The 19,043-nt window shown below is 39.7% G+C and overlaps 1 protein-coding gene across 3 annotated transcripts in view; it reads left to right on the top strand.

Moving 5' to 3' along the window:
• Nucleotides 1-19,043, top strand: part of TENM3 (teneurin transmembrane protein 3) — a 1,064,917-nt gene that overhangs the window by 437,239 nt on the left and 608,635 nt on the right. Inside the window, exon 1 of one of the 3 annotated variants that reach the window (XM_044938515.2) lies at nt 185-206. The exons of the other annotated variants lie outside the window; for them this stretch is intronic. The gene's annotated coding sequence lies outside the window, so the exon portion shown is untranslated. Of the gene's footprint in view, nt 1-184; nt 207-19,043 lie in introns of those variants that run through there. 3 annotated transcript variants of the gene reach the window in all.

Here is a 19,043-nt window from a genome sequence, read left to right as displayed (position 1 = left end):
CTCCCCGCACCCCCTCCCCCGCCCCGCTCTCCCGGCGGGGCCCCCTCCCCCGCGTCCGGCTCCTTTGAATTTGGCCAAGTGCGGGGTGTGTGAGTGTGTGTGTGAGTGTGTGTGTGTGTGTGTGCGCGCGCGCGCGCTGCTCGGGTGGACGCGGCGGCGGCGGCGGCGGCCGGGCAGCGAGCGGGCGGCGCGGCAAGCCGAGCGCGGTAAGTGCGGCGCCGCCGCCGGCGCGCCCTCTTTCTTTCGGGGGTCCTAGTGCCCGGGCCGTGGCGCCCAAGCCGGAGGGAAGGCGGGCGGGAGGCCGGCCCGGCTGCGGCGCGGTTCTCCGAGCCGCGCTGGGTGGCGCCGCCAAGTTGGCCAGCCCCGGGGCCCCCAGAGCATCTCGGCGGCGGGCAGGCTCTCCCCGGGGCTGGCCTCCCGGGTCCCGGCCTCCCCGTGCCCGCCCCTCCCCTCGCGCCTGACACCTCGGGCTGTCAGCTCAGGTGGGAACTTCGCGGGTTGCTTCTCGCCCGAGGATCTGGGCGCCGCGCCCCCCTAGATCGGGGAGCCCCGGGCTGCCTGATTCCCCGGGAAAGGCAGCCGGGCCGGGGCGCTCGGTGGGGGCAGGGAGCCCAGCCCGCCCGGCTCTGGTCGGGGCGATCCCCAGTTTCGTGGTGCGGCCCCAGGTCCTCTGTGTGAGTAGGAAGGAGTCTCGCAAGATCCTGTGGGGCTTCCAGCGAGTGGGGAGCCTGGGATGTGACCTCTCTTCCGGGGAAGTGGAAAATTGGCTTCTCCAAATCTCGGGGAGCCAAGTTGGGAAGGACTGGAGGCAGAAAGCGGCTGGGATCGTGTAGGGAACGGTGGGTCTAGACTGCAACTTGAGCTGTTTGAAACTCCGGGTGAGGCTGCAGGCAAACAAGCAAATATCCCGAACCGGGCATAACGAGCACAAATTCCTGAGTCTGCAACTTGGTATCGTGTTTCACAACAGAGTGAAATATTTTTACAACAGCTTCAACTATCTTAGATGGAGGTGGGTTCGTGTTCGTCCGATCTCTGCTGAACACCTTATGCAGTTTGAATTCCGTGACTGCCTCACCTTTAAGGTGGTTGCAGTGATAACCTGCTACTAATTCTTATTGCGGAGGAAGGGTAAGGAGTAATTTTACCCTGTTATCCAGCAAATACTTTTTTGTTTACTGAAGTCATTGTAATTTAAAGCTAGAGGAAAGTTTCCGGGGGACTTTGGGGTAAGTGCAGTGGAAGTGAAGAGGGAGCGCTGTCCAAACACTTTTACAGGGCCCCAGACAGCCGAGATACCGAGGACAGGACTGTCTCTTCATAATACTCTATTTCTTATCTTCTGACAATGTATTTGTCAAACATTTGCAGGCTCTGGCAGAATCCACTGGGTGGTCTTTTCACTGAAATAGAAATATGTTCTGGAATTACCTTTCCCTTCTGTTGTCATAAGGAAAAAAAAAAAAAAGACAGGACTGGCATCTTTGGAGAGCTTAGAAGAGTATCCCAAAAGATGGTATTGCAACCGAGCAGAACTTGGTGATTTGATTTCTTTTGGGAGTTTGTTTAAAATACCATGCACACACACACCCCACAGGCCAGTTGCCTACCTGGAGAAGTACTTTTTAGTGTATTAGGAACAGAGTTTAGAATTAAGACTGTGTGATTAAAATTCATGATAGATTTTCATATTTCAGTTGAAACAAAAGATTTCGCAAATATGCCAACAGCCTTGCTTTGTGCATTCCTTAATACATTCTTAATCATCTAAAACTTTTAGCTTGTATTTCTTAGTATATGAAATTCTTGGAAGAGCCTTGAAACTTTCGATTTGTGATTCTAAATGCAGAGCAAATATTTAATTCTTGCTCTAAGAGTGAGGGGTTAGTTCAGTAATAAGACTTGCTAATCCCACTTTAAAATGTCACCGCATTCACAAATTATTCCTAAATTCTTTAAGGGGGGGTGGGGTTATAATGAGTTAGTTATTCTATTGTGTATTTCAGGATTACTTGTATCTCTCTTTGCTGTTGCATTTTTCTTAACAATCTTTTCTCTTTCCTTACATGAATTTTAGTATTTCTCTTACTCCCAAGTACTATTTTTTGTTAGGAGAAAGTATTTTTAATTTTTAAACAACGTATTATGAGGGAAGTAGTTTCTTTGAGTAAGACAAATTTATTATACACATACTACACAATTTTCATGAAAAATGAACTTATATACTAATATCTATAGTAGTGCTCATATATTTGGAAAATCTGTTAGCATCCTGTGCTAAGAGCATCCGTGTTAGCAGCCCATAGATAGTGAACATCGACCCCGATGAGGACTGCTTGGGTATCTGAGATAACCCAGACGAATTTATAGTAGAATTCTGACTACTTATTTTTTGAAATTGAATCATTTTGCATGGCTGTGTTTATTTTCTAGAAAGACATGTTTTATGTAAATTATAGAGGCTTTTCATACTGTGATCTTGGAGGCGTGTCATGAGTCTGTTGGGTTAGAAAAGAGAACCTGCTTTATTAGGCTGAAGACAAAGAAAGATAAGGATGCTTACCTCTGAATAGATGAAAGCACTTAAATAGAGTGAAAAGTTGTAAATTTATTTGGAAAGAGAACCTAGCTAAACAATAATAATCCAGTTAGCAAGTTCAAGCTGGTCCTTCTTATCTTTGCTTCTGGGAGCCAAGAATAATTATTCTCTTTGTAAAAGAGTCGAGCAAATAAGAATCCAGACGAAAGTGTGTTCCTATCATTGTGAGTTGAATGAGCTACCAGAAATACCTGATCAACTTTCAGCTGCATGTACAAGAAATTATATTTTTGCAGTAGCTGTGAAAGTGTGCTTGTAAATGCTGAAGTTTATCCTTTTAATGACAGTACTGGCAAATAAGTCCTGAGAATGATCAAAGTCTGATAGAAAACCACTAGAAAGACAACTTTATTAGTTTACTAATATTGGTTGTATAAATATATTTACCTCCTTTCTGTTAAGCTTTATTTTTCACTTAAAAAGACCTGGTCTCTGGGTGGCTGAGGAATGTCATCCAGGTATTGCACTTATGTGAATCAGTGTCTTCAGCAGCATTAATGAATAATCTGCCCTTTTATTGAAGATGTGCTGTAGAAATCTATTAAGCATGTTCAGTTATGCATTACTTATCTACCAGTGTTTTGATAGTCAAATGTCTGTTTTGACTCTCAGGACAACACACGTAGATGGAGAATAGCCGGAAAGAATACAGTAATTTGCTATCAAACTTTTACTCTGATCTGCAACCAATTATACATTCCTTTGAATTTTCCATTAAAGTTATATTTGTTTTATAAAGTGGGATGAGAGTTGAGAGGAATTTAACATGCATTCAGAATAAAGAAGTGCACTACAAAGCCAGTATAATAATACCATGCTACTGAAAAGTTTCAGCAACTGAGTCTTAGAAATTATCTCATGGAAGCTTCTTTGAGGACACGTTCAGAACCTGATTTTGGTGATACCAGCTGTTTTAAGAGTCCTGATGGAACTTTTGTGAGTAACAAAAGAAAAAAAAAATTCTTACTTTCAAAACTGATTAATTGTTGTGTCTTATAAAAACTGATTTATTTCATACTTTTTTATACCAAGCATTACCATTATGAAGCTCTCCTTCTAATTGAGATTAATGTTTCTGAGCAAAGAAGTGGTTTGGAGGGCTGCATTCATTTTGAGTGCTGTGGTAATCAATTTTAGATACAGCATTCCACAGTGGATCAGTTTGCATCCAGACCTGCCTTATTATATAGAATTAACTTGTTGGTGATTGATAGTAATACTTCTATATCCTGAGAAGTCATTTGTTTCCAAACAAGTGTGATGGCTTGTACAAGTCTCAAAATACTGCTTTTCATAATTAAAACATCCTTTGAGGGACCTAATTTGAACTTTCTCTAAGAACTAGATAAAGCATGAAGATGCAATTCATTAATATGTTTTCAGATAAAATAGCCTCTCCCCAATACAGTAGGCCTCAAGGTGTGTTTTCTTGCTCATCAAAAGGTTTTATCACTTTTGGGGTGTAAGTGGCAAACATACATTTAGGTTATTTCCTTTTTTGTTTATTATCAACATTCTAGTTGAGTTTTTGAAGGATTTCTTAGAATTATAGATCTACATCTCATGCATGTATTATAACTTATTTCACAAGGCGGTAGGTATAATCCTGACAATGAAAGGTAATGCATGTGGAGGTAATTCTTTATCCTCTTTGGAAACCTGGAAAAATGGTGAATGGTATTGTCCCTACTGTGATATTTGCATCTGTTTCTTAGTTGTGTCTAGCCAGTCTCAGCTTTATCAGCTTTTCATTCTTTTCTGAAAGACCACATGAAGATTTTCTTGGGCTTTGGTCCATATTACATTGCTTACTGTGCTACATGCTTGTAGTCTCAATAAAATAAAATATTAAAAGCATAGACTCTAAGATTAACACCGATAAGTATTCTAATATAGCCAGAGTGTGCAGGACTTTTAAATAAAGGTGGAACTGCTTTATAGGTTCATATGAAGTTCCATAGTGGCATTGTCCTTGGTTTTCAGGGAAAAAAGACTTTGTAGGAAATGTGTTTGTTGTGTTTTCATTTTCTTCTCTGTATTAATGGATTATTTACATTGCATCAGTGTTTTTCCAGTTATGAACATTCATTAAAAACAATTTTAACACTAAACTAATGCCCTTAAATAGCCATTTTCAAAGCATTCTTCTAGCCAGTCATTAGAACATAGACTATCAAAATGCAGAAACATGCTGTAAGATGTATAGATGTTTCATATAGCAAAACCACAATAGGATTCATTCACTGAAAGAATTTTGTTGAAATTCTTTTGCTAGTTTTGATTCAATAACTGATGACTGGCTAGCTAGAACAAGCTACATAGTAGTCTCATAAAAGACAGCATCCATTCAAACCTGTTTGTTTCTACTTTAAATAAATCTCTATACAAATAATGTCAGTGTCATAGAATGTACTCATAAGCCATGTGAATAAAGAACTGAAACCGTATCAGATATCAGATGATGATAATGATGATGTTGACGAAGAGACTTTTACTGCCCTGTTGATACTTTTGCAGTCTTGGAAGGGCTACTTCTGACTTTTCAAACAAATCTGTGATAGGTGGCAGTCTTAACTGAGTTCCATGACTTCAGTGAAATAATAGATGGTTCTAATGCAATAAAGAGCATGTGTAGGATGAAATGTATCCTTCTATCAAACTGTACTATAGTTGTGTTCTTTATTGTAGATTAGGAGTTGATAACCGCTTGTGGGGATGTGGCAGTTTAAAAGTCCTTTTCTTTGTGTTTGTAGTCCTCTGACTTACCCTAGGGCATGCAAAACAGCAAGCATCCTTTTTGAAAAGGAGGTGTTTTGAGAAAAATAGGTGCATATATTCCCACTTGGATATACATGTCCAATTATAGAAAAGTTAGTGTGAGATGCTGTTTACTGACAAAGTATCTTCAAGTATGGTACAATACTTTTTACTTCTATTAGAGACACTGGAGAGAAGGGGGGAAGGTGTGATTTGGGTTTCCAGGGGAGAGAATCATATTACTTAATAGTAATCATATTATCACATTGTTTCATAATAATAATTTTATAATTATTATGGGTCTACTGGATCTCTGCCTCAAAACCAAAAGAATATGCAGAAAGAGACCAGAGGAAAAAAGAGAGGGGCATTGAGGGGGGAGGGCGGGAGAAAGGGAGAGGGGAGGAGAGGAAGAGGAGGCAATATGATTATGAAAATCTGTTACAAAAAGTGATGGTCTTTTGAGCACTGTCTGTGTTTAGCAGCATATTTGACAGGAAAAGCAGTCTATAAAGGGCATATTTGGTCATTTAAGTTAATTGGGTAAGTACAAGAGAAAATTAACTTCTAGTTTTTTTTTTTTTTTCACTTTTTAAGTATGTGCATTTTAAGTCCCTGCATGGGAATTTGAACTTCATTGTCTTTTTTAAAAAAATAATTCAATAAATTCTAAATATTGTATATGGTTCTTCATATTGTTGAGGAAAGGAAGCATATTAACAGCTCTGTTTTATAAGGATACTTTCTTTGTATATGGGACTTATCAGTAACTTATAATTTAATAATTATAAATTTTATGTAGAGATGTATAAGAAACATTCCAATTATTTTAAAGGCTCATTTAGGAGGTAACTAATGAGATCACTTATCTTTGAAGATCAGGCTTGTAACCAATACATTTCCATTATACTGCCATTTCTTCGGTGATCAGTTACACTTGCCAGAATTGTTGTGATAATTCCTCTTGAGATGGCCATAATTTAGACAGAAATAACAGCGTGGTGACGACTGTCTGCCTTCAGTCCGATTCTAAGCACTTCTGAATAGTGGGGTGATGTGAATTTGTGGTCCCTGCTTCGCCCAGGAAAAAAAGAGAAAAGCTATTCTCTTATTAGAATGGATGATTTCACCTCAAGTTAAGCTTGACGAATCTTTTATGATTAGAACTGTGGACCCCTATCGGTGCGAGGGGGGTGCAGTATCTTGATAACAGGGGCGTTTCTAAAGAAGAGGTCCTTCTTTCCTCAAGAGCGTGTTAGCACCTGCGCTGTGCTCAGCATTTGGCTTCTCTGCTGGAGAGGTATCTTAGGACAGCTCATGGACTTGGGTCACACACTGGAAGGTATGTTCTACAGACAGTCATAGGACAAGATTGAAATGACTTTCATTTAAGTTTTAATTTTTCATGCAACATGAAATTCATGAAGTATTTTAATGTATTGGCAGGAAGCACATGTAGATACGTTCATGTTGGGATGTGTTTATTTCAGTAATTATCATAGTGAACCTATTGAAAACTATACTTATGGTTTATTCTCATCTGCCAAATGCTCTTTTGAAGTATAACATCTCTGCTAATACTTGTATCAGAGAATTTGGAATTTGTCAACATGGAAGTGGGAAAAATTGGCGAGGAACTGGTACTTTTAAATAGCTCAAAAAAAAAAAAGGCTGGCACAGGGCTTGTCATTTAAAAGAATTATGAAAACCAGGAGAAGACAGATGTAAATTTTACTTCTTCAGAATTTATAATAACTTCCAGCTAAAGAAAGCTGACAGTCCTATAGTTCTAGAAGAACGAATGTGACTCTTTTTTCCCTCCGAAGAACAAAAAAACTATCTTGAACAGCATTATTACATTTTTATAAGCAAAAAATGAAATGAATGTTTGAAAATGTAAACTCTTTCCTCTTGCATTTTGTATAATAACCAGAATAATAAAGGTAGGAAAAAAACTGCAAATAGTAACTAATCTAGTAATTCAAATAAATGGAGAAAAGTGACTCACTCTAATATCATAAAGGAATAAAAGCTATAGTGTAACCAACCATATTTTGTCTCTTGATTGGCACAAATTTAAGGCATTCTTCTTACAGGGATGTTGCTAAATTTTACAATAGCATCAGTAGTAGTTGGAGAAAAATTTGATATAACTAAAAGGTTAACCCTTATCATCTTCACTAATACTTGAAGAAATATCCCTAAAGAATTACAATGCTTTTGAAAATAACCATACCTACTAGTAAAAATAGAATATGTTAGTTACCTTACAAATCTGTTGATGACTTTGGGTTCAGCAAGGGGTGAAGGCTGAAGTGAACTTCTTGCCTGATATTATTATTCAAATTAGAACAGACATTTTCCATCTGTAATATATTTCTATGTTTATATTTCTACTTTGAGTTCATTTTCAACGTGTCTTTCTCCCGTGAAGCTGCTAGTATATTTCACATTTAAATTTTCATTTAAACAAAAATGAAAGTTCTGACACATCGGTAAGATATACCTGTCAGTTGTTGTTTAATCACTAAGTCATGAACCTGTCTGACCAGAATTCAGCCCTCACTGGGAGTAACTTTTATATTTCCACTTAACTTTTTCTAGCCAAATATGCATAGAATAGCCTGTTCTATATTTCCTGTGATTAAAAAATAAAATAGAGCAAACTTCTTATTTAGTGATTGCTTTTGCCCCACAAGAGAAAAGTTCAGTCTCTGAATGAGAAGATTCTGGCATCACAAAAATTTTGTCAACAGTGTTGGCTTGTTGATTTGCCAACAAAATCCTTTTTCTTTGTAACCAATTTTAAAAACTACACGTGTGGCAGGGATTTTAAATCAATACTTTGCTGAAGATTAAAATACTTTAATATTTACTGTCCTGTATTTTGATGGTGATATAATTTTTTATATTATTCTAATTTGTATAATATTAGGTGATGAAGTGTATGTATAGTGTTATTACTTTCAAGGGAAATATTGCAAACAATGAAATTTTACAATTAGATTTATTTTAAAAGTTATTTTTGTAAAGATTTGAAGTAAAATAAATTGCAGTTTAAAATACAGCCTCAAACAGAAAAGTCCTCATTTTATACTTTTTCAAATTCAGATATTGTTTTACTAATGTATGTGTGTGTAAATGAACCTTAAATTTAAACTAAACTTATGGCTTTTATCTTTTATATGTTTCCACTAATCAGAACCTCAGATTTGTGTTTATATGGGTATTATGCTCTGTAGTCTATAATTAAGAAATTTTAAAATATTAGGAATCAAAACCTTCACTAGCTCCAGACTAAGTTTTTAAAGAAACCTAAAAGGAATTAAGATGACTAGACAAATCTGGTGTTCACGAAATCATTAAAATACTTTGAGTTAGCAAATACCTCATTTTACATAATCTAGACACTTGAAGACTATTTGTTAATACGTATGTGTGCAATGTCCACACAGATAATGAAAAAAGTTACTTATTACAAAAATGAAAGATGATTGATGTATTTGTACTATTGTCCTTCAGTTGCTCAGCATGAATTTGTAAAATAAATGGTACATTTTAAGATACATCATTTACTGATATTCTGGTTTCAAGTCGTAAGATTCATATAATCTTGCATTTCATTTAAGTGTGATGTCAGCAAGTTGGGTCAACCTTGAATCAGTATAGCCAGTAGAGAAGTCTAATCTCTTTTTCTTTAAGTTTTGCATAAAATCTGCACCTTCCAACAAAATAGTTCCGCTCCACCATGCCAGTGTTTGATATCTTTGACGAACGAAAGAAAGAGATAAAGGGGAGGACAAGTACTTGTTTTGTAAGGGGCCATCAATTAATTCTCCTCACATCGTCTGATGAAAGTAGCTTTTAAAAACTGCATTGTGTTTCAGATAGGAATTGTCACAGATCAAGGTTGGTGAATTTCCTATTTAGCTATTAGCAAAGGATAACGTGAGTTACTTAAAACAGATCATTAATGTATCACATCTTAAATGTATTTATCACATTTAAGGTATATGAATTAGTTGCATAATTACCACTTGAGCTTTGCAAAGTCTATAACTCACTTTGGAAATTTTAAATGTTGACAAAAAGCAAAATATTAGCTCTTAGTCTTGGAGATTGTTACTTGTACCTTTGGGGGACTGTTTTATTGTTTATTGTTTTGTTTTTCTTTTTTTAAAAAACAGTCATGTCATTCCTTCTAGGGTATTTCTTACTTAATTTTAATAGTGACACGTAAGCATGTTTTATTTAGAAATAGATATAAATTATCTGTACATGTTAGGCTTTAAAGTATCTCAATGTGTTCTGGGTGAAGTTTTGGTTCTTTTAGGATTAAGGTTCATTGGTATAAATGGCTAATTTTGGTTGAGGAGTGTTACATAGTTTTTAAGTCCTCGTTATTACTTTTAAAAGAATATCCCATCAGGAAGAGGAAGCTTTGTGGATAAGCTGCCACTCTTTGATGAAGGATTATACATTCTCCCCTAATTCTGTGATCCCATAGTCTATTACACAGTGGTTTTATCAAGTAGCACTAGACTAGCCTGGCCAGCATTTCATTTCCTTTAAAAAGTTAATTGGTTCCTTTCCTAAATCTAATATTTATGTAGAACTGTAGTCTAAACATGTGTTTTAGGCATTGACAGATTCAACTCCTAAAATCCAAAGGTTCATAATTTGATGCAAGATAATGAAGCCCGAGAAGTTTGGGAAGATACTTTTCCCTTCTACCAGATGACCAGTGAACTGATTACTGCCTGGTTCTCAGTCCTTTAAGTGGTTTGCCTACTCAGTGAAGTTTTCTGGGTCCGTGACCAGATTGAAGTTCTTTGTAAGCTTTCTCCTTGTAAGTAATAATGAGGGCAACTTGAGAAAGAAGTAAAAGCATATAAAAATGAAGCTGTCACATATTACAAAGGTTATAGTTAATTTTCTCTGAATGTTTATGTAAAAAGTGAGCATGTTTTGGTCAGAGATTTTTTTCTAAAGAAAGAATTATCCTCTTATTTTATTATATTCCCATTTAGAATGAACAATTCTAAAGAAAATTGTGAGGGAAGGGTGTCATGTTCAAAGGAGACCTTTTTTGGTCAAAGAATACATTAAATTGAGTAATCAGGCAGGACAATTAATTGTATTTATATTTGTATCAGTTTTTTCTCAGTGTCAATCATAGAAGACCATTTCATCCTGTTCAAGAATCAAATATGAGTTAATACATTTTCATTGTAAAACATAAGTGATGCCACCAAAAAGGCACAATTTATTATAGACAATTAATTTACCTTAATAAATGGGTTCATATTTCTGAGCCTTATAGCTTCTAAACATTTAATAAGAGTAGCAAAGTTTCTGTAAAAATTGAAAAGTGAAGAAATAACTTTTTTTTAACAATTAAAATAATTCTGTTTTTTCTATTCTTATTCATTGAAACATTATGGTATAAATTTCAGATGACTTTATAATGTTCATATCCTATTCTGAGTTATTACCCTTGAAAGATTTTATGTATAGATAAGTATATATCCATTCTGAAAGATATATGACTCAAATATTTTCTATTTTTAGATATTAAATTGAAAGTATTTGTAAGGAAACTACTTTAAAAATTATCTTTCATGATCACTTTAGTATGACAATTGCTTTTTCAAGCCTTTATAAAAGATTCTAGATTTTTATAATTGGAATAAATATGATGTTAAAAAATAAATACTACCTAAAACTAGCAAGAGGTAAGGAAGTTTCAATTAATAATATTTTTAGAAGAACAAGAATTTAAATAAAACTATAAACTATTTTATATAAATATTGTCCACCTGTCCAGTTTGTTATCAGTAAGACACAGGTTTAATATTTTTAAATTAATAACCTGTTTTAAAAAGAATCATCACATTTACCATTTCTGATTCTTACAGAGTATTTCTGTTTTCATTTTGCGTATAAAGTAGTACAGATTAAGGATTTTAAAGAGCAGGCTTTCTTTCTATCTTTCATCAGCTCTGTAGCTGAACCCTGACAATCCCCTTCTTCATTATTCTAAGCCACTATCAGATTCTAATCTTTGCTGTCTCCACAGCTGTTTGAGGATTTTTTTTTTTTGCAAATGTAATTACAAATGCATGTGTTTTGTGCACCTCACTTCCTATCAGTGTGGATAAAGAGAGTAGGACAGTGGTGTGTGTAGGTCCATGGATGATTCTGTTCCTTTTCAGATCATTATGTCAGCGGTTATTAGGAAGAATTGCAAGAATTAAAACACAACAACTTTGACTTCACTGATACTGAAAAACAAAAATCACTGAAAATTTAATAATTTCTCCAGAACAAGTACATTTTTATTGACTTATATGCCACTAAATCAAGTGGTTACACATTTCCACAGGGCATTTTTCTAAAGTGATGGTCACAATTTAAGCAAATCACTATAGTTCTTTTTCACTTTTTAAAAACCCATTAAAACCAATAAAAATATGACATTGTGGAAAGAAATTTATTAATCTCTTGCATTTATTTTTATGTACCCAGTTGGGGAATGATCGATGTCACATGAGCACTTAACAAATGTACAGTGATTTACCTGTGTAGATATTAGAGAGAGTGCTTTTTGAAAGAAAATTCAACATATTTGCTTGCATTAATATTATTTATAGAAAAAAATTGAAAACTGTAGCTATATATAGCCTTAAGTCATGTTAAATTTATCATTTTTAGAGAACAGGCTGTCTTTATCTGTAATCTCTCTGTTATATAATATCAGAATTATTTCCCATCTCTGAGTAAAACAGGATTGGCTGATCTCTAGGAATATGTACAGGTACTTACTGAGATTAGAAAAGTGTAGAAAATCATTGAGGTCACTATCTACAAAGATGTTGTGTATATACACAGTTACAAAATCAGCATGTACCCTGATTCGCAGGGGCAATTTCCACTGCCATTTAAATCAAACCCCATGTGATTTGTGAGTGTTCTATGTCCAAGCAACTGTGTTCTAGGGGAGATTAAAGGACATAAGACATGAACTTAGATCCTAGGAAGTTTTCACTTCTGGTTGAGCATGATGTAAAAGGTAACCGACAGTCATTAAGGTTGTTAAGAAAGCCAAAGAAAGTGATGAAAAGATGATTACTGTGGTGAAATTGCACTCTAATAGCCCATGAAACTTTGAAATGCCAGAGAACTTAAGGGAATACCGAAACTTAGAGTTTCTAGCAATGGAAACACCATACAGACCTTAGCAGTACCTTGAAACTCTATGGGACATTAGAAAGGACCCTGGGAGATAACCACTAACACACATCAGAAGTGCCAAGGGGCTCACAAATTCTGAAAGGACTAGACAGATGAGTGAATCACAACAGAAACCTTCTCCACCCCACACACGCACGGCCACCGACGCCCCAAAAGAGGGGGCTTCGGGAGCCAGTGACCTGGGAACAGCAGAGGTTGGCCATCTGCTGCCTTCCCAGTGGAATCATCTGGCAAATTGTTTGTCGCGCACTTGCCCACACCAACCCCGTGAAGACAGAGACCCCCCTCTCCTGGGCTCAGCACAGCCACAGCTTGGAGAACAGCGCCCGCCCCGAGGAGGCCCTCAGTAAATAATTGATACGGGATTGAAATCTGCCCTCACTCCACATCAGTGTCAAATGTCCTCACTAGCGAATCACTCCCTTTCCCGAAAAGCTTGTGGCCTCTAAACTCAGGTCGCCCTTATCTGGGACCACTCAAGTCCCAAAAGTGCATGATTCTGTTATTTTCAGATTGCCTGCGATTCCCGTTAAACCTATAGTGCCAACGAAGAGGGGTCAGCCTTGAGCTGGGAACAGGAAAAGTGGCTGCGGCCTGTAGAACTCCAGAAAAAGACAGGAGTTGATGTACAGAAGAAGTCAGGGGACTCCAGGAGAGGGAACCAGAATAGCAAAGGGAGATCAAGAGATCAACACTCCCCGGTGACTTCTTGAACAGGTGCCGGCAGTGCTGCAGGTAACCGGGATGAGAGCGATTGGCCGGGTTATTTGCATGTTACATTTTCAGGTCTCCACAGATTCCTTTGAGTAGGCTCTCATATTCCTTAGTGTATGTAGTTCTCTGTGTTTTTTTTGTTTTTCCACTTTGCAAAGAGATGGAGGGAGAGAGGAATGTTTCATTGGTATGAGAAAAAGCAAGGGAGTGAGTTTGATAATAAATGGCATTGACACAGCCCCAGAGTCAGAGACGCGGGGAGTGACGGACTCGGTGTGCTGCAGAGCCTGGGCTTCATTGGAGAGGGGACACCCCGTTGTACCTCTCGACTCATCGCTGCTGCCGTGTGGAGGTGAATCAATGTTGCCAGATTGTGAGATTTTTCAGGAAATGCTAGAATATGAATTATATGCAGTCTCTAGATTTTTGAATGCTGGCTCATAAAAAAAGAAAAAAAAAACAATAAACCACAAAACACACAGATAAAACACAGCATGGCTGAGGCTGGATTTGACAGTTGGCCACGGTTTTACAACCTGTGATGTAGAGGCAGCACTCTGCATATGTATTCGGTGGGGGCGGGGTGCACGGGTAAGCAGAGGGTCTCCCCGTGGAGAAATCTGCCATGAGTTTGGAGAGAGAGCTTGGGTCCAGATTGTGGATTATCTTAAATGTCATCCACTTCTCCCCACTTTGGAGAAGAACACGTTTTCAGTTTGCAGTATACTTTTCCCTGCTTTAAAACAGAAACCGGGGCTGCCAGCAAGCCTTCTGGAAGTGTTTCTCGTGCCGAGGCAGCAAAGGGTTAAGTGACGGGAACAAGTTAGACTTGGACCCTTCTGACCCACTACTTCACACCCTTCTCTCCTGCATCTAGTCTTCTTCCCACCAGGGACTGGATAGACTAGGTCTTGACACCCTTAACACACCTATACTTCGGGGAGAACTCCAGGAGCCAGCTGTAGCTAATGTGGTGTTCAGTCACTCAGTCATGTCCGACTCTTTGCGACCCCGTGGACTGCAGCACTCCAGACTCACCTGTCCTTCACTATCTCCCAGAGTTTGCTTAAACTCATGTCCATTGAGTCAGTGATGCCATCCAACTATCTCATCCTCTGTCACCTTCTTTTCCTTCTGCCCTCAATCTTTCCCAGCATCAGGGTCTTTTCCAATGAGTTGCCCCTTCGCATCAGGTGGCCAAAGTATTAGAGCTTCAGTATCAGTCCTTCCAATGAATATTCAGAGTTGATTTCCTCTAGGATTGATCGTAAAGGTAATCCTAGAGGAAATCAACCCTGATTAGCTAATCCTAAAGGAAATAGCTAATGTCATTTTTTGTATGAAATTTGAATATGGTCTGAATCCAGATTCTAAAATCTACAGGAAAAGGAAAATCCAAAGTTAGTATGGTATCTTGGGTTAGGTCGTGCCCATGATCTTCACTGAATAAAAAGAACACTTAAGATTCCTATGGCATGGTGTTTTTCATTGTCTTGTGGTTTCTGAGTTGGGCTCTGGCCCTAAGTGATTTGCTTAGATCCCTTTTTTGTCATTTATTTGCTCTGTGATCTTGGCTCCCTCCCCTCCATATCTGAGCTTCACGTCCCCACCTGAACAACAGGTTTCTAAGAAGGCTGGTGACATTGCCATCATAAGGAGCCTGGCAGGTGCCCTGCACTCAGACCATGCCAGGCGGTGAGGACTTCAGTCATTGGAGTGGCTGTTAGTAGAACCTTAGAAGGAACACTGAACTCACTAGGATAGCTTCAGGTAGGTTTTGGAGCTTGATTTGGAGACCACAATTCAAGCCCCAACTGTACTGCTTGATTAGTTTCACCTTCATGAAGCTGAGATGCTAACAACATCCCCGCATGAAGGCTGGTTGTGAGGATGAAGTGAGACCAGGCATGGAGAGGGCTCACACGGTGTCTGATATGTTGCGAGCCCTAAATAGCCCGTGTGAGTGTGTGTGTGTCTCAGGAGAGGGCCACACCCTTCTCCAGCAGCCAGACTGGGCCATCGTTAGCTCTAAATTAGGTAAAAAATAACAACAAAAGCAGTCACGGGGCTGCTTCTGTTTACTTGGGCCGGCCCCTAGAATCCTACTTTGAATTAATGAATAACTCTCGATGGTGGTGATTCTCTGGTCTGCCAAGTTGCTGATGCGATGTTGTGTGTTTAAGGGGAGGCGCTGACCTGTGGATACCCAGAAAAGTAACAGCATGCCATGTCTCACCCAGGGATGACACGCTCAGCACTGATGAGAGAGTGGTCCAGAATCACTTAGAGAAGACAATGGGACAGTGCGTGGGACACATTTCGCAAATACTTAGGGATTCAGGTGAAAAGATTTTTGACATTTCAAGGAGTGTAAGGTCCATCTTTAAAATTTACACATCTCATAATGGCAGACAACGGGGATATTTTATGGTGGAAAATAGCTCTGTCTTGACAGGGTCAGCGTTTTAAGTATATTTTGGTTCATTTTTTTTTTTTTAAGTGGAACTATGTGTTCACCTTTTTTCCACCTTACCGTTGGAATGACCTAAGTATATACTATGTTACCCACAAACGTGAAGATTCCAGGAAATTTGTCCTTGGAATTTGGTGGCCAGCGGGACTTCCCTGGGGGTCCAGTGGTTAGGGCTGCACCTTCCACTGCAGGGGGTGTGGGTTCGATCCCTGCTCAGCGAGCTGAGCCTCTCATGTCCTTCTTCAGCTCTTAGTCTCTTCATTGAGTTCTATTTATTAAGCATCTCTACAAGTCCAGTGTCAGTTTAGGCTCTGTGAGAAAAGACTGCAAAAATATAGAAGGCGTGTATTTTAGGAGTCCCAAAGGAATGAATAAATAATTAGGCAGTAGTACTAACAACGTGGAGCTGTATTCACTTGGAAGATGTAACACAATCTCTATACTCCACAGGAACACAGAAACAGAGAGCAACACGGAGGGTGGGGTTAGTTCCATGTCACCTCAACTCCATCATTTCCGAGACAGTATTCCTGATCTCAGGCTCGAGGAGCCAGGCTGCCCCTGCTGTATTTGCGCCCTCTTGAGCACAGGTGCATACGTGTAAGAACCATCTCCTGACAACCCTGTTCTTCACCGCGCATGTGCCATCCGTCAGCAGCGCCTGCCTGCCGATGCTCCCTCCTCTGGGTTTCTGAAGCCGCTCCCTGCTTTCCCTCCTCCCCACCAGCTCCCTCGTTCGGCTCTCATCGTTCCTCGTCTTGATAGTGCAGATAGGTGTCTTCTAGCTGGGCTTCCCGCCACCAGGTCTCTCATGTCTCTAGTCCATTTTCCTAGATTGCCCCACAGAGGATTCTCCCTAATCTTCTGATCTAAGCGTATCACTCTCTCGAGCTCACACTGGCTCCTCTTTACCTGCAGGAGGAAGCCCAGATTTCTCAGCATGGTCCTTGGGGTATATTCTGCATGGTGTGGCCAGGACCCTGCTGACCCCACCTCCTAGTGGGTCTCTGATGCACAGTGTGCTGCACACAAGTCTGCTTACTCTTTTCCCAAGCACAGGACAAGCCTTCCCCCTTCTCTAGGTACCAGGTGAAACATTCTCTGTGAAATTGTCCCATGACTGTCAGCAGAATTCCTGGTTCGTCTCTCTCTTTATCTGCCCCTATAGTATAACATTTGTAGGTAAATGCTATTTATCATTTACCTCATTCTGCACTTTCAGTTTATTAGATTGAAAGAGTTCTAAGGAAGGAATGTAAAGATCATACAGGGAAGCATCTTATTTTAAAATGGGACAAAATCAAGGCTCAGTGGTTAAGAGTCCACCTGCAATGCAGGATACTCAGTTCCAATCCCTGAGGAGGATCAGGAAGACCCCCTGGAGAAGGGAATGGCAACCCACTCCAGTATCCTTGCCTGGAGAATCCCATGGACAGAGGAGCCTGGTGGGCAACAGGCCATGGGTCCGCATAGAGTCAGACATGACTGAAGTGCCTGAGCACAGCGTAGACTCGCCATGCATGCCTTTTAGTCATCCTTGCACTTGATCTCAGCAGCATCCTCCATGAAGGGCTGGCTTCCCTTTGCCCTGTGACACCTTCCCCTACCTCTCTCTGCATCTTAGCTGCTCCTTCTCTGCTGCAGTAGAGTCCTGGCCTCTTCTAGTTGGCCCCCAAATACCGGATTCCCCAGACACTAGCCCTTAGCCCTGCTTTCCCACTGTATCGGTTCCCCCAACCACCATGATACCATTGATTCCCATGGTTGCAGTGCCGACCCATAGGAAGATGGTTAACAGTGATTCCACTCAAAACATCTCCTAGCCAAAGATCTATGTGTCTAGGGGGCCTTATAATTTATCATCTGAACGTGGATAATTTGAGAGTGAAAGTGGGCTGGAAATGGTAAGATACCAGCATAGCGAGCACACACTGAGGTAGTCCTGGGCCAGCACATCCATCCGTCGGTCATGCTGGGCACATGGAACCACTTGGCATAGGCTCTTAAGTGTATCAAGGGCTCCTAAAACTAACATGAGAGCTGAACTTGGAGTCTTTCCCTGAAAACCTCAGCCTCTCCCACTGACCCCAAATGCAGGGGATGATACGACTGTCTGCCTAGTTATCAGAGCAGAAACCTTGGCCATTTCCTTCACTACGCTCTCTATTCCGGTTCATCACAGTGTCTAGTTTATTCTTATGTGACTTTCTAAATGCTTCATGAAACCATAGGCTTCTTTAGTCTCCACCGCCTTGCTAATCTGGGGTCCTGTGACATCTGGATGGGAGCCTTTCAGTAGCTTCCTGATTGGTTCGTTGACAGTCTGGACCCCTCTCCAACTCACTGTCTACATCACAGCCAGAGCGATCTTTTAAGTATGCAGAAAGGATGCTCTCATCCCTTGCTTAAGACAACACATAATACAGCCCTCCTCATTATGTCTTTCTTTCCCACTTGATTGTGAAGCCCATAAAGCTGGGGACCTTGCTGGTTTGCTGTCCTCTGTTTTATCAGTAACATGACATGGCACGTCATATGCAGTCCTTGATAAACCCTTACCGCTTAAATGGATGGATGAATGAAATACACAGCATTCTAAAACCTGACTTCAGACTGCTAGTTCTTGAGTCTCTATATTCTTTTCCCCCTGAGGATTTTAACCATCTTGAATGTGGAGGCTGGGTCATTCTATTATTTACTATTTTATTCTTTCTCATTTTGGAAAATGGAACCTTTCTCTCTACCCTGTGTTTATTCAGTAATTTTTAACCATAACTACACACAAGAATCAGCTGGGGAGCTCTCAAAACACACCAGTGCCAGGATTTCACCCCAGACTGATTAATGAGACTCTATAGAGTTGGGACCTGGTCATAATCAGTAAGTTTAAAGAGTTTCCCAGGTGTCTCTAAAGCCCAGTCAGGATTGGGAAATCATTGATTTAAATCTATTCAGCCTTCAAGTTCCATCTCAAACACGATCTCCTCCAGGGAAACAGGGGTCTCTGATTTTTTTCTAAAGACTTACTAGCATGTAGTGGAGCAATTAAATGGTCAAGACTTAACTATTTTAGGATTTCTCTTCCTACATGAGGCTGAGAGTATGTATTATATTTAGGAAGCATCTGATGTGGGAGAAGTTACTTTATAATTTCCTTTTATTTGACCCCTGTGCACTTGTCATTTTGCAAAAAGACTTAGGAGTCATAAGCAAGATCAGTCTCTCTAAACTGATCTGGGATTTGTG

The sequence above is a fragment of the Bubalus bubalis genome, chromosome 1, assembly GCF_019923935.1.
Source record: "Bubalus bubalis isolate 160015118507 breed Murrah chromosome 1, NDDB_SH_1, whole genome shotgun sequence".
Lineage (NCBI taxonomy): Eukaryota > Metazoa > Chordata > Mammalia > Artiodactyla > Bovidae > Bubalus > Bubalus bubalis.
This window is presented reverse-complemented; position numbering and strand designations above follow the sequence as displayed.